The following is a 10,880-nucleotide window of genomic DNA, read 5'->3' as shown; positions in this document are numbered from 1 at the left end:
TGCGCTCGCATTATTTGATTGGTGAGTTATGTATCCTATTTATGAGTCACTAAATGCAGTCCAGAACAGCCTCCTTTTCTGGTCAGTAAAAATTTTAGCTTGTGTTTTGTGCTCGCGTTAATTTGTTTAGTAAGATGCACACCTTTTTCATGATTACAAAAACAGCTCGAAATATTTAAATTTCATTTCTTATTGCATCTTATTACAACATCTCGCAAGGATGCCCTTTTAACAGTGATTAGCACCATAATTGACCCAAAATCGAGTTTTACAACTTCAAAATTGATATTTTTTCAAAACCACTTGCTCGCTATGCTTTCTATAGCGGGAAATTAAAGCCTAAATCAAAATATATGTCTTATCAATTAGAAATCACTTAAAAAAGCTTTGCTGAACTGCACCAAAATTCTCATTTTGACTTATACTGTAAGTGCATTTTTGGCTTTGACCTCCCCCCCAAAAAAAATACATTCTGCCTCCCCTGTCCCAGGTAGAGGAGAAAGACATATGTTGAGAATGGGCATGCCAGGATCAGATCACCTTGGTAATAATTATTGCAATGTGAATCGCCTAGAACAATAATTAAATGTACAAAGGTAACTACATATTTATTTTAATTTTATGCCTAAATCTACATGATCTATCATGAAATTATTTTCGTTTTAAATGTACAAGGGTCAAAAATTTTGCTCGCTCACACCTTTTATACATGCATTTGGTCCTGTGTGTCATATGTATGCCGCCTAAGCATTGTTGTCTATTTTTTTTTCTCCATATATTGTACAATTGAAATGCCTTGGCCTTGCCTTGGCCTTGAGGTTTTCAGGCCTTGGCCTTGGGTTTCCATGCCTTGGCCTCAGCCTTGGTTATTGAAGCATTGGCCTTGGGTATTAAAGCCTTGGCCTTGGCCTTGGAGGTTTGAGCCTTGACTACAACACTGATACCCCTATATTGCCTGCTAATTTTCAAAGAGACCAATATAGACATCACAGGATGACGAGAGCTCACTATTCATATAGATTGATATTCATAATTGGCAAATCGGTAAGATAGTTATCTAATCATGGACTAATTGTCTCTTTAATGGTCAATGTTATCATCGAATAAAAGTGTAATTAATCATAGGTCCCCCTTCTTAGGCCACTGATCAAAGTGAATCAAATCCAATTTAGTATTTTGATTGTGAATAATTTATGTTTATTAAGAAAATACACACACCGATGTCCTTCTGGCAGTGTCCTTATTAGAGGAAACAAAATAGAACCCTTCTTTTATCAATCTAATATTTCATGGGTATATAGGCCTCTATAGCCTTGTCAGTTCGGTGTTGTTGTTTTTACTTTATTTTTTTATTCCTTTTTTTCATCTCATTTCCAATCAAATCATCCAGTTGTTTCTCACTGCTTTTCTTTGGAAGGGGGTGACTTTGATCTAACTCGCTTCCCATTGGGCTATCAGTACAAGTGAAGAGAAGTGTAGGTCACCATGGCAACCGAGCTGCCTTGAAGATGGCAGCAAGATCTGTTGGTTGGCAACATAGGAAATCAGGGTGTTATACATGCCTTATTGACAACGAATTGAGAATCAGCATTATTTGTAAAAACAAATTGCATGCTTAAGACGGTGATGTCCGAACCAAAAAGTTTCCTGTTTTTAACTATTGATATTCAAAATGTGCAACGTGGAAATGAATTCTGTTGACCATAGAGATGTCTCTATGCTGTTGACACATCAGACTTCTTTAAAAAGAGGAACCATTAATTTTGATCATCAAATTTTGTACTCAAATCACATGGAATTCATGATACGAAGTTTCTTTGCAATGAAAGCGTATAAATATTACCAATATCTATGAATTTATTTATTTTTTAATTATCAGTTGAATCTCGTTCAAAGAGATATGGGATAAAGGTTGTGAGATAAATTGCGTAGGTCTATCTGACCCCCCCCCCCCCCCCTTCTACATTCTACGCCCATACCTCCCTCTCTCGGTTCATCTGTGCTACAGCCCAAATCTATCTCGGGAGGCGATTCATCAAAAGCACATCATTATTCTTCCTGCATCTCTGCCAGAAGACCCTCCGGCTATGGTCTTGAACGAGATCCTCTTTTCTAACTAAAACGCAATCAGGTAGTTATTTTTCGAGACGATGCGTGATAGATTGACGGATCCCCGCACGATTGATACAAGGACTTTATTCAAATCATGACCTATCTTCTTTCTTTTCAGATAGGGCCTACATAAAAGTTCAACCAACAGGTTACTTGCACGAGTTTTAGTTTCTGCAACTTTGTCATTAGCATTTGTGTGAATGTTATACCCTTTTAATAGAACTTCATTTGAACATAATACACTTAAATTTAAGTTGGCTAGTTGTAGTTCGTTTTGTTACCCGTATAAAAAAAGGAGTGCCTATTTTTCTTAATTTTTTTCTCTCTCAGAAGATAGACTTAATTTCTTCATAACTATAATTTGTTCCCTAATATATATATATACATAAAAGCAAATTACTTATATATTTAAATATATATATTTCAAACAGATGTACTTTATGAAATTAGTTATGCTAATATCTCGGATTGTTCGTCGCCAAATTTATTATTTTATTGAATTATCACGATTATGATTTATATTTCAATAGGTATTTCATAAAGGCTATCGATATCAAAGCTAGATTTTAGACCATAATCTAATTACAATTATGGTATTATCAAGATGGTACAAGACATAGTGTAATATTTTAATGTCCATCAGCTCACCTGTGTAGGGGCACTCTTATTCACCCTCCCTAAGACACCCCCTCGGGGACATGATGATGCAGGACATCTCTGAGCCTCTGACAAGCTCAAGTTCAGAAGGTTAGAAGAAGTGGGTCATGTTGATTGACTGAAGATCCACGGAGGAGGATGGGAGGGGTCAGGGGTCAACATAGAAGCACTCCATAGCTTCCATCACGGTTTGCAAACATACACCATGATCATGGAACTATGAAACTATACCATAAGCCTTTTTGATGACAACCTGATGCCACACACGGCAGGTGTATTATGGGACCTCCTTTTTGTGGGGTGGGGCGGGGATGCCCCGGGGGTGCCACTGGTACCCCTATCCGTTTACCCGATCCTGTTACATAGGCCTAATACCAATATACTTAAATGTCAATATTGTAATTTTTGAAACATTTCTTGATAAACGTTCTGGCCTGCTCGACAAGGAACCTGCTATAAGGACTGTGTCCGGGACTGTTTACCCATGAAGACGATACATTATTTCAGCATAGTAGCGGACCGTGACCCGGAGGAGACAAAGCATTGGGGGGGGGGGCACAGCCTTGTTCACAAACAATGCAGTTGCCCACCTCCCCACCCCCCAATGCTTTGTCTCCTCCGGGTCACGGTCCGCTACTGTTTCAGCAATTAAATAATGCGAGCACGAAGCGCGAGATGAAAATTTTTGACGTTCAGACTTTAAAACTGCATTTTAAGCACTTAATGTAATCATGAACAGGATAAGTATACAACTGATACAAGCGCAGCACGCGAGTGGAAATTTTTTGATATTCTGATCTGAAACTTTATAATTTAAGCACGTCTTAAATAATAATAATAAAAAAGCTGCATATCTGAATAAACATGCGTGCGCGTGTTTAGATTTAGACCATAGAATCTGGGCATTCTAAATACATTTTTTAATTATGAAAATCAATAATGCGAACGCGAAGCGCGAGCTGAAAATATTTAATATTCCGTTCTGGAAAGGGTGAATTTAAGCACTATTGCAAGCCCCATGTATGAAAATTCTGAAGGGGGTGGGTTCCTACGAAACGTCGTTCATTTCCATAATGTCATCATACATTATGAAAAACACACACAGCACCCCCTCTTCCCATGTATGGCCATGGTGTCATGGCATCATTATTTTGGACGTAGCATTAGAGGCCTACGCATCGACTTTCTTATAGGCCTATACTCCGAGAGAGTTCAGAAAGTTGAAACTGTTTACTGCAAATTGCGATTATATGCAGAGAACGATTTTCACTGCTATTAGTACTGTTGTCACTTTATTTCATCTAATCTGATTATGATACTTAAAATAGAAAAGGAGTTAATGGGGTTTAATAGCTCATCTCCTTCTATGCATGAGTGCGCAAATCAACTCTTTAAAGGCAAATTTTGTTATCAGATAAAAGTATATTAGTCTAATCTTTGTTGATAGTCCTAATTCTCTAAGAAAGTCCATTGATTGAGCACCTTATTCTTATATAGTTTGTAATTTGACGAAAATCGTAAAGTATTCTTAACTGTCTCTGTATAAAGATGTATTTTCATCAATGTGCTGTATCCTTGTTCTTTATTAAGACCTATAATGGCTGTCTTTAGTTTGATGACTTCTTTATTTGATCTGGTCTAGTAATCACAGGTCTGTTCAAAGGACGTTGGTTTGACAAACGAACATAAGATTTTTTTTAGTGTCTTTTATATAGATTTCAATGTTATTATACAAAAAAAAAACGATTTGTGTGATGCCCTGTTAATCAACACAAAAAAATGTGAACAAATTAAAGAACAAACACACTAAGGTGTTGAGAGCAGATATGCTTGTTAATCGGCCAACTAAAAGGGTATATGCATATATGAACCCCTCAAATTTTTTTTTTGAAATCTGAGTTTGGCCATTAATTTCTCCCAACTCCCAATTCAACACAATGCATATTTGATATCATTCAACAGATCATTTAATTCTCTTTAAAATGATACCATGCGTGTTATGATCATGCCATCACGAGAAGAGCAGGATTAAAAAGTGTTGGCCTGAGGTCTGAATTGAAAAGCTGCAAAACGAGCACAAAAAAAAGCTTGGAAATCTGAGTTTGGCCATTTATTTCTCCAAACTCCCGATTCAACAGTATTTACTCCTTGCGTCAAAAGAAGGTTCTTGTTTTTATCATGCCTTTAAACTCAATATGATATATTATAATGTGTTCTTTGCATGGTCAGGACATAATCAAACCACTAACGCATGCAGTCAGTGAAAATGTATATCGCATTACATCAGTGGTTTTTCTAAAATACATTTGGGTTGTTAGTGACAAAAGGGATTCCGACATGAATATCCCAACGATTATTAGGAACTTTAAAGAAAAGTGTTCGGAATCCACTCGACACCCAACCAGCTGCAGTTCATTTGATCCCATTTTCTTAATTGTTGTCATCACACTACATCTTGGCCCGAGATGGGGTTTCAGTCTGTGTTGTCGTGGTAACCAGCCTCAGGAAAGAAATGTTGGGTTGATTACCCCTCTGAATGAAACTGCACTCTCTATCCTGGAATGCACACGTTCTTTAATTCAACTTTTAATAAGAGCTGACTGAAACCTCGGTCACACCATGACCGATAAATCAAAAACTTTTCAATCCCAAAATTCGTATAATTCGTAAAAGTATAATTTTACGGAAAAAAACAATACTCAAGATGAGACGTAAATTCCCATCCCTTAGTTCCCCCCTCTCGCTTCCACCACCCGCCCCCCCCCCTCGCTCTATCTTTCATGATTATTCGATCTTACGCGAGTGATCACATCTAATACATGTGACTGGGCACATTGCTTGTGAAATGGATGCTTCTTCAAAGGCGGGAATTCTGTTACCGCGCTTTCTCTTCTTCAATTGGGATTCATGTCGGAGGTTGCAGACATCACTTCAAGTGGTCGGTATGGAGCTCACTACTTCTATTTCACCATTGAACTCTTACGGATACTTGTTTGCACGTCACCATGAGATAAACACTCAAGCTTTCAGGTTTCCTGGATTTACCAAGCTGCTCATTTGATACCCGAGCATATTATGTGCACTTGAAGAGAAACAAAACAAAATCAAGATATATCTAAAGGCGGAAAGATGTATCATTCAACAAACTTGAAGACATTTTCTAGGCTCTGATACCTATTCTGATTGCCCCCCCCCCTTGTGCTATAAATATCTACTATAAAATTCATCAAACTTACAGAATACCGGCATATGTAAATTTATTCAAAACTTAATTTTTGGAAAAAACATATGTCAGGTAAGACAGGATCAACATCTTCGGATCTCTTTTTGTGACTCGTTATATTTTTCAACCATATTGCTGAATCTACTATTGTCAATATTGGTTCACGTTTGGATGTAATGTATGAGACTCCTGGGGTTCATTTCATAAAACTTCTTACAATTTCAAATTTGCAATATCAGTTAAAAGCTACTGAAATCATTTAATCTCATTGGCTGTATATTTGTTATACACTGCAAAATCTCCGGTGTTGATTTAACACCAGCACGGAATCTATATGTCCACACCAGATACAGGCTTTAGAGCGAGTATTGAAACGACACCAGTTTGGAATCAAACCAATGCTGCTTTAATACTGATTGGTGTTGTATAAACACCTATCTGATGTTAGACCATAACGAAACTGGTGTTGTTTAACACTTCTCTGGTGTGGACATAGTGGCCCGTATTCCTGAAGTCAGGTTTAACTTAAACTCAGGTTTAAATTTGTGGTTTAAGTATGGGAAGCCAAACGTATCAAATTTGTTATTAAGTTGTATGTTTCTTATGTTTACTTTCCTGATCCATCGATGGTGAAGCCAATAATTTTTTTATACTTCCTAGACAATTATGAATGATTTAAGAGCCAAATGAGCTGAAGTATGATATCTCTACTGTTAGTGATTTATGTGACAATTGGCTCGCCATACTTAAACTACAACTTTAAACCCGAGTCTAAGTTAAACCCGACTTCAGAATACGGGCCATATATTCCGGGTTGGTGTTAAATCAACACCAGAGTTTTTGCAGTGTGGAAGAAGTGGTACAAACGAGATTCGAAAGGTTTTATTTTAACACCTTTGCCTTGTATGGTGTAACGTTGCATACGGGGTTGAATTTGGGGTGCAATGTTGAACCCCCTTTTTTTTATTTGATCTCTATTCGACTTTAACAATTCCATAAATATAAAGACTATTTTACGAAATAGCTAGGTTGCATAATTTCAATCCTTGCTATGTAGGCACATAGCGTACCCACAAGGGGGGCGGGGCAGGGGCAGTCTGCCTCCTGACAAGTCTCAAAACCAGTGCAAGGGACGTATTCCTGCCCCCCCCCTGACGAGCTTGAAGACCTCTTTTTTTTGGATTGTCAAAGTTTTTGGCGGACGAATTTGCCCCCCCCCCTGTGGAAAATCCTAGGTATGCCACTGTTGGTAGGTCTGTTCCCTACACTGCCATGTTTTATGGTACATTCATTTGTATTGATTTGTATGGTTTAATCATTTCATATATTGTATAATTGAGATGAGAAATGAAATGATCCAAACTTGCAACTTTGTAAATATTACCCCCTAAACTCAATTCCAATGAAAAAATGATATTAATAACTAAAGCCCTTTTAACACTTTGAAGGATGCAACACGGATCATCAAGGATCTCAGTCCTCCAGTCTTTAAGGTGGTCCGGGATGCCAAATAATTTTTTTTATATGATTGCCGGAGTGAATACGGATTTAACTGGGTATGTACACGGAAATGTACGGGAAAGTACGGTTTCTTCAAGGATAAACAAGGGAGACAAGATAGCACTAGGGATCTCAAAAAGCGTGGAAGAGAGAGAGAGAGAGCGGAGAGGGTACATGGGGAGGGGAGAATTGCCCGAAATTTTATATGATGGCGCTATTTTTGTTCAATCGACTGCAATGATCGACCGTATAACCATGGAGTTTGATAACTATGGAGTTTGATGGATATACGAGGGAGGGTGGTACGAGGTTTAATCCCCCCCCCCCACCTTGGCTGCCAAATATGCAATTACTCTTCATATATTCAGATAGAGTTTGAAAAATTAAAATATACATAAATTTTTGAATATTTGGGAAAATCTATCAAAGAATACCATAGGGGAATATCATAGTATTTTTTTTCTTCTAATATTCAGCTTTGATTAGAACCGATTTTGCTACAGATAAAATTTTGACCTTAATATTTTATAATAATGGAGTAGGAATAGGGAGTGAAAGAGGGACTGCCACTATGACAGCCCTCTTTTTGTCCACATGAGGATACCTTTTTATGTGCCACCCAAAGTTAAAAATAGGGGGCACTGGAACTAAATGTTGGTCTTAAAATGGGGGGGGGGGGGGTCTCCGGAATGGCTCTTGGATCAACGAATGGTAAGGAAAGCAATGCTCTGGAAATGACAACGTCAAAATCAAGGATCAAGAAATCAAGTCAAGAATCTCCGGAACGTTGCATGATATAGCGGCTAGCGCTAGTGTATATAGACGCAAAACCACGAAAAACCACAGAGGGTCTCTAGAACGAGGAAAAATAGGAATTTCTATATATGGCTTTCTAAATCAGTGATGCTCTGGAATGGAAATTTAGGATAAATGGGGTCTCGACCGCGGCACACACGTATCACACATGTATACTAAGTAGCCCCCCCCCAAAAAAAAAAATGGTTACTTCCAATTCGTCCATTTGCCAACTTGTCTACTATCTTTTGGTCTACCATCAGTTCATTCACTATCCACATGGTATTTGCTATTTCGTCCAATCACCATTTCGTGTAATAAGTTTGTCCAGTAGCCATTTAGTCTATATACCATTTGGTCTAACTGGACTAAGTGTTATTTGTGCAAAAAGAAAGAAAATGAAGTGAATATTAGACCAACTGGTTATGAAACGAAATGGTCAGAGACGAAATTGTGATCAAACTAAGCGATGATTAGGCCAAATGGTTGTTGGAAGAAAAGTTGATGGACAGAATGGACGAGTTGGCAGTAGACGAATTGGCAATTAACCCCCCCCCCCCTCGAATTCCCGGCGAAGGGTTTTTGGTACTGATGGAAGTGGTTTTACTCGGAAACGTTGTAAGATGGCGTTATTTAACTCTCATTTGAACAGGGAATTAAAAAAAGGTATCTTTTTACTCCTTAATTGTTCAAGCCCGTCGCCAGAGAGAGAGAGAGAGAGAGAGAGAGAGGGGGGGGGACGGGTGTGATTCAGCCGGTTTGGTTAAATCCTTAAAATTTCCAAAGCAAGAAAAAATAAGGAAAACTGTTTTTCAGGGACAAAATAATAACAATTTTCTCTGAGAATCTTTTTTTTTTTTGGGGGGGGGGAGTTGTCATTTTTGGGAGACAAAATGCCCAACAGATATAACTGAAGGACTTTGTTTGTTTGTCAAATATGTCAGCCAAGTAAATGAAGGAATCTAACCCATGACTGAAAACCCTGGCTACGTGGCTGTAGATTGAGTGCCGAATATGAGAATAGATTAAGTCTCTACTGACACAGAATTGTATTATAATGGACTATCCATGGTCAACCCTCCCTTTTTAGCCTTGGCTATTTTGAATCAGCTAGCATGGTCTGTGGGTGGGTTTATTTCCCCCCCCCCCGAAGTCTTGGTTGTTGATTGTACAATTGCAACAAAAATTGGCATGCACACCCCGGGGGGGGGGCACTCGACCAAAAAAGTGGTAGGGGTGTGCCGCGGGCGAGGCAAAAAACGGGGGCCTTGGAGCGAGCTTACTGTAAAAAGGAGGGTCCTCGGGAACGCGCGGGCTGGCTTCGGAACTACAAATGTTTGTGAAAACGGGGGTCCTTGGAACGGATCTCCAGTGTGTGAGTGCGTAAATGCATCCCTATGGAACGGGCAATAGTGCATGACGCAGCTAGCGAGGCCTCTGCCGGGTGCGCTCGCGCTGAGGCGATGGTCGAAAAGCGCTCTACGACCGCTTTTCACCAACATTGCAGCTCATTATGTAGCAGATCAATGCGGTCGGAACGGCGTAACGAAAAATGCGAAGCTTTGTAGCGGATTTCTTTCTTGTTTTTTTCTCGATAAGAAGAAAATGCCATGCCTTGGAGCGGCTCTCTTTGTTCTTTTTCTCAATAAGACAAAAATGCTATGCCTTGGAACGGAAATTTGAGTGTAAAAATGGGGGTCCCCTCCGCGGCACATACCCACTATGCATTATATACTGAGTGCCCCCCCCATGCACACTACCAATGATGTAATCTCCAAAAGTAGATAGTTGAAATGCTAATGCCCCCCCCCCTTGTCACACAGGTGAGATAGGGAAGATTACAACTTTGGAAGAGTTCTGGGCCCGTTGTACGATTGATCCAATCAATCGTAACTCTATGGAAATCCATCATTTCTACGGGAAATTTTCAAAATGTCCTTTGTAAACAAAGGAAAACACACCAAATTGTCAAGGAATCAATGACTTTATTGATATACATTCATATCTAGAACAATTTTTTAACAAACCTGCATTTCGTATGTTGACTTTGCTGGCTTTCCAAAATTGCGATTTATCGGATCAATCGCAACTCTTTGTAAGACGGGCCCAAGAATAGCAGCCACATACAGTATGTTGAATGATCAAGAAAGCCAAACTATTACTATCCTTGCATCAGAATGGCTGTTAGCATATCGTTCAGTAAAATCTCAAGTTGATTCATAAATGCTCCCTTGACCTATACTGGACACACGAGGGCAAAAAATAAATGATAGTCGACAACTATGGATACTCTCATAAATTATTTTAATTTTGTGCATATAAATTCTTGTAAAAATTCAAAGTAAGTAAATAATGGAAGGCACTTGATGGTAAAGCTTGGCACTCTCACAGAAAATGAAAAAGCTGCAAATGGCAAAATAGAAGATCAAAGATATCACAAAATCAGAACCATTACAGCTACATACAAAACAAGTAGAAAAAACCCTAAAAAATATTAGCATAATTTTGCAATAGAAAATTGAGAAAACATTACATCACACCATTGGGTGAGTGTGTTTTGATTTGCAACAAATTTGCATACATAGATGATTCA

The sequence above is a fragment of the Lytechinus variegatus genome, chromosome 5 (assembly GCF_018143015.1).
Source record: "Lytechinus variegatus isolate NC3 chromosome 5, Lvar_3.0, whole genome shotgun sequence".
Lineage (NCBI taxonomy): Eukaryota > Metazoa > Echinodermata > Echinoidea > Temnopleuroida > Toxopneustidae > Lytechinus > Lytechinus variegatus.
The sequence above is the reverse complement of the archived record's forward strand: the minus strand, read 5'-3'. Positions refer to the sequence as shown.